Below are 6,246 nucleotides of genomic sequence, written 5' to 3' on the forward strand. Positions count from 1 at the left end.
GCACCCTAGGACAGAAGCAATGGAACTGGAGATGGAAGAGGAACCTGAGTGAACTACGCCTGTTTGTGACTCTCTCTACTCACTGTAGATACTACAAGGCATGGACATCTCAGATTTCCATCTGTTCCTTTCCTTGGCTGATGTACACAACTTAAATCAGGAGGGTTCCCTCAGGGCAGGTGGGATCATTCAGATATGAGCAGGCCCTGAGGAGTCCTGGGGCCTTCCCCAAAGCCTAGTTACTGGCTTGTGAAATGGGCAGTTACATCTCACTGATTCTTAGTTCCATCCTCTACAAAACAGGGACGGTATTGGGGGAGAATGGATACACATGTATGTGTTTGGCTGAGTCCCTTTGCTGTCCACTTGAAACTGTCACAACATTGTTAATTGGCTATACTCCAATATAAAATTAAAAAGTTAAAAAAAAAAGGATAACAGTACTTACCTCTTAGGATTGCCATAAAGATTAAATAAAATAACTCATGTAAAATTGCCTGCAACTCAGAAACAATAGTAGATCTATTTCTAAACTTGTATAAAAGTGATTTAAAAGTGCCTGTTGTAAGAGGAAAATATAGTTTTGCTCATATAATACAATATGTAATATATAACAATTTATTACTAAACTTGGAAAAATATAAAATATATAGTTCTAAAGAAATATATTGATTACCACTGAATATTGGTGACTAGAAGAGAATAAAGCATCACAAACTGACTGGTAAATTAAGTCCCTTACTGTACATGTCATATTGTAAAAGCAAATAATGAAACTGCATTTTATTTGTTTGTACCAATAAGTAAGTTATAATATGAAGTACATTAGGATAAATTTCTGCATAGTCTATAGAGTAAATATATTAATAAAAATGGGCACAAAGCAAGCAGCAATATAAAATAAACTTGAATGAATACAGGAGTTGAAGCACATGTAGCTAAACAAATATTTCACTAAAAACTAGCACAAAATATAGGAGCATATTATTGCATTGGCAGGAATGTCAATATTATGTGGGCAGTTAAATCAAGTTGTTCACAGAAAGTTAGTATTCAAAAAAGCAACAAAGAAACCAATTGAATTTCAACAGAAATCTCATCTGATACCCCACAACAATGGGCAGAAACAAAAAAGTGACAAAAAGTGACCAAATAGGCTTCTTAGCAGTTTACTTTTTATCCTCAGAACCCAGGAAGCCTTCTCCTTTAACTCCCACCAAACAAACCCTCCGCCTCTGCTGCATCCTGGCGAGTCTCTTCATCATTAAGTGTCACTGCATTAAAAACAAAGCCAACACTCCTTCAAATCAGCAACTCCATGTTTTTAGACTGATTTCATCACTATCTTTTGCTTTGTAAGAGTATGTTTACTATCAACCCTAGGCTTCTCTTCTAGTTTTCAAATATTTGTAATTTTTTTTGGTTGTTGCAAGATCTGAATAGTATCTGGCAACTTTATTATGGTCTTTCTCACTAGGTCTTAAAAAAGCCTAAGACTGACGCTCATGTTAGAAAATAGCTGATACTGCTTTTGAGCCAATAACTTATATAATAATTAATTTAATTTTTTTAAAAGAGAGAAGTATAATGTGAAATAGAAATTATTACAGGAATAATGTAAATTCTACACCCATCAATTTGGGGACTTATAATCTTTTAAAATAACTCCTAACGGGTGCTGCACCTCACCAGTAGGAGGGAATAATAATTGCCATTGCTTGATCATCCATTACATCCCTTCCCTCTTAGTTTTGAACTTTCTATTGGTAGCACTTAAGTCAACATGGGATGATTTTTAGATGCCTCTTTCAGTGGAAAAATACATAGTATACATTAATTAGCATGATCATTTAAATCATTTATGCACATAGCATCATTGAGGATGGTGACTGCAGCCATGAAATTAAAAGATGCTAGTTCCTTGGAAAAAAAGCTATGACAAACCTAGATGGCATATTACAAGGCAGGAACACCACTTTGCCAACAATAATCAAAGCTATGGTTTTTCCAGTAGTCATGTACGGATGTGAGAGTTGGACCATCAGGAAAGCTGAGCACTGAAGTTGATACTTTTGAACTGTGATGCTGGAGAAGACTCTTGACAGTTCCTTGGACAGCAAGGAGATCAAAACAGTCAGTCCTAAAGAAATCAACCTTGAATATTCATTGGAAGGACTGATGCTGAAGCTGGAGCTCCAATACTTTGGCCACCTGATGCAAAGAGCTGACTCATTGGAAAAGACCTTGATGTTGGGAAAGATTGAGTGCAGGAGGAGAAGGGGAGGACAGAGGATGAGATGGTGGATGACATCAGTGACTCAGTGGACATGAGTTTGAGCAAACTCAGGGAGAGAGTGAAGGACAGGGAAGCCTGGCATGCTGCAGTCCATGGGGTCACAAAGAGTCGGACACAACTTAGTGACTAAACAACACTGCACATATACATCATTTAAAGCTCAGAAAACTATGTTTCCAATAGTAGCCTAGTAGCCTAAATGTAGCTATAACTTATTTTGGTGCTTCTTAAAATGTGAGCCATGGAACACCTGTATCAGAATCCACTGGAGGTGTGTGTTAAAAATGGAGGTTCATAGTCTCCATCCTGCTTTCTCCTCCAAAGTCTACTGAATTAGATTATCATTTTTAACAAAGTCCCCAAGTGATCCTGGGTCCAGTAGAGTTTGCCAGTCAGGACATATCACATTGGTCTTCTTCCTTCCATATCTCAGTGAGCAGGTAAAAGTCAGCTGAACAGAACAGCCTTTCTTTCAGGTATTCACCCAGGTGGCAGTTTTTGCTTTGCTAGAATTCACAGGTTCTTTATGATTGTATTTGAACTTTGAATTATGATATTTACTGCAGACCCTTCTCTTCAATTACTTCCTTGAACAGTTCTGTAGAGAATCACCATTTTACTCCCCAATTCCCTCATCAAGGCCACACACACAGCATCAAGGCCACACACACAGCTGCTTTGCCCAGTATATCAGGTTCATTCTGACCCATCTGTGGTCCAGGATAAAGAAATCCCTGTGAGAGGGGTCATGCTACTAGGACAGCCTCTTTCCATGGCTCAGACAAGGCTTGGAGAAGGGGAAATTTACAAAGACATTATAGAGAGCTATCTCACTCAGGGAGGAGGGCTTTAGACATCCGACAGGACAGACAAACTCAAAGGTACTTGTTTTTGAAAGAAAACATAAATTAAACTTAATGAGGCAGGGAGTTGGATGCTCTTTGTGACTGACTGATTTCCAATAAATTCAGGGCACCCATCCCAAATTCAGGGCAAGCTCTATATAACCAAAATCTAAGGAAAAGTCCAAGTTTCTATGGTATATTCTTTAGGGCCACTTTTGAATGCATTAACTATGGGAATCAGAACATTTAGGGAGCAGCTAGGCAAATGTTCCCTGGGTACCAGAGTGCCACTTAGGCACGAAGGGATATGGGAGGGTTCTGTTTGGCCATGCGGAAGATGCTATAGAATCACCTGAGTTTGTTCTGTTTTTTTGTTTGTTTGTTGCCACAGAAGCAGTAAGCTTTCATTATAGGAGGCCATTTTAATCATTGCTGAGGTTTTCTTAAATGTCTATAAATGAGTCTGGGTATACAGCCGTGGGTCTGTAGCTCAACAGTAGCTGCATGTGAGAGTGGCCTTCCAGGGGGACTGTTCCTACAGCGATGATGCAAGCTGACTCATTCAAATATGGAAAGAAAATATTAGAACTTCTAACTAAAATACTGCATTATAGACGTCTACTTCTGTGTGTTTTTTTATTTGTTTGTTTGTTTGTTTTTTACTGCACTGTAGAGCTTTCAGGATCTTAGTTCCCCAACCAGGGATTGAAGCCAGGCTCTTGGTAGTAGAAGTGCAGAGTCCTAACCAATGGACCACCAGGGAATTCCCGGTGGGCTTTTTATATGTCTAGTGCCTGTATATAGATTATAAAAATAAATAGACATTTATTGAGGGTGTGTGCTCAATAATTTTTTACTGACTAGGGTGCATAATTAAAAAAATTTGAGATTACTGTCCCATAAGGTAATGGATTAGGTGAAAGCAGAATAATAATTTGATTTTAGTTTGCTGAATGATTTCTCAATTGTGTGATGTTTACTTGTCATTTAGCCACTGGTTTGGTAGCTAGGATTGTAAAACCATAACTAGGGGATAATCTGCTGCTGGTAATTAAGGAACTCCAAGACAAACCACTGAGTCATGGCTGTGATCAGATGCTTTTTATTTCTCCTTCCCTTAGGTGGAGGGGTAGTGGGAAAACTTAGGAGTCAGACACACCCATGTCTGACTAGGAGGAACTCTAAACTCTGCCTCTTATTTTTACTTTATGATTTTGAGAAAGTAAATTAACTTTTAAGCTAGCTAAGCCCCCAATTTTCACACTTGCATGATGTGCTGGTTATAAAACAAAATGGAAAAATGACATAAGCTAGCAGAGTGCCTGGTGCATAGTAAGCTCTCAACAAATGTTGGCTCCTAGCTTCTCAAATCTCTTGCTTGTAGACCAATCGTCTATACTAAGAGACTTGCCAAGACTATAAGCTAGGGCCAAGTGAAGTAGGTGAGAACCACATGGCCTGGGAATTATTACATAAGACTTGCCAAACTGAAGAAAAAACAACCCTGCCAATAATAATGACAGGGACTCATGCCAGATGCTGCCAACTAAAAAGGAGCTCTTAAAAAAAAATAAACAAAAGATCTCTTTATTTACACAGAGAGCCTGGTACCACACCACTGCATGGAGGGAGACAAGAGTGAGCAGTCCCAACCTCTGGTGCTGGTCTTGGCTGGCCTCCAGGTCTGGGAGGAAAGACCTCCCATGGGAAGGAACACCTCCCACGCCTCTGCTGGAGTTCTACTGCCTGCCTGCAAACTCGGTATCTGCAAAGAGTCCCAGCTGAGCAGGTAAGCCACAGGTGACAGAGCAACACTTGCAGAGATTCTGCTGGGTCAGCCAACTTTCCCAGGCTTTTTTATGACAGGGTGGATGATGAAGCTTGCTTTCTTAATTTCTTGAAGGCAGAATAGGTGCTGGTGTGCTCAGTCGTCTCTGACTCTTTGCAACCTGATGGACTGTATGTAGCCTGTCAGGCTCCTCTGCCCATGGGATTCCCCAGAAAGAATACTGGGGGGTGGGGGGTGGGGTGGGGTTTTGCCATTTCCTGCTCCACAGGATCTTTCCTAACTCAGGGATGGAACTGCATTTCCTGTGTCAGAGGGTGTATTCTTTACCACTGAGTCACCTGGGAAGCCCAGCCAGGGTAGGGTTATCTTCCTATTCAGTTGGTTGTAGCCTAGGATGAAATAGGCCATGGGAGAGCCCGGGCGGGAGGGGCAATTCATTTTCAATAATAGACTTGATGAGTTTAAAAGTCACAGGACTCTTCTATTCCTCCAAAGCATAGTTTGTAGATAAAACCTAAATAATGGCCCCAAAGATATCCTAATCTCTGGACTGTGCAAATATTATCTTATAATGGCAAGAAAGACTTTGTAGGTATGAATAAAAGATACTGAGGCAGGAAATTATCCAGGTGAGCCCTGAATGGAATCACAGGTGTCTATTCTCTCTCTCTCTCTCTCTCTATATATATATTTTTTAAATTTTATTTATTTATTTTTGTATGTGCTGGGTCTTTGTTGCAGCTCTTGGGGGCTACTCTTCATTGTAGTGCAGGGGCTTCTCCTTGTGGTGTCTCCTCTTGTTGCAGAGCATGTGCTCTAGAGAGGGAGGGCTCAGTGGTTGTGGCACACAGGTGGCATGTGGAATCTTCCCAGACAGGGACCAAATCCGTGTCCCTTGCAGTGACAGGAGGATTCCTAACCACTGTATCACCAGGGAAGTCTGCAAGTTACAATTTTTAAAGGTTCACAGGTGTCTTTTTAAGAAAGAGGCAGAGGGGGACTTCTCTGGTGGTCCAGTGGGTAAGACTCTGCACTCCCAAAGAAGGGGACCTGGGTGTGATCCCTGGTCAGGGAACTCGATTCCACATGTTGCAACTAAGACCTGGCACAGCCAAATAAATAAATATTTTAAAAAAAGAGGAAACAAAGTTCTACTATACAACACAGAGAACTATATTCAATATCCTGTAACAAACCATAATGGAAATGAATATGAAAAAGAATTATATATATTATAATATATATATATGAGACACTTTGCTGTAAAGATGAAATTAACAAAACATGGTAAATCAACTATACTTCAATACAATCTT

The sequence above is a fragment of the Bos indicus genome, chromosome 1 (genome assembly GCF_029378745.1).
Source record: "Bos indicus isolate NIAB-ARS_2022 breed Sahiwal x Tharparkar chromosome 1, NIAB-ARS_B.indTharparkar_mat_pri_1.0, whole genome shotgun sequence".
NCBI lineage: Eukaryota > Metazoa > Chordata > Mammalia > Artiodactyla > Bovidae > Bos > Bos indicus.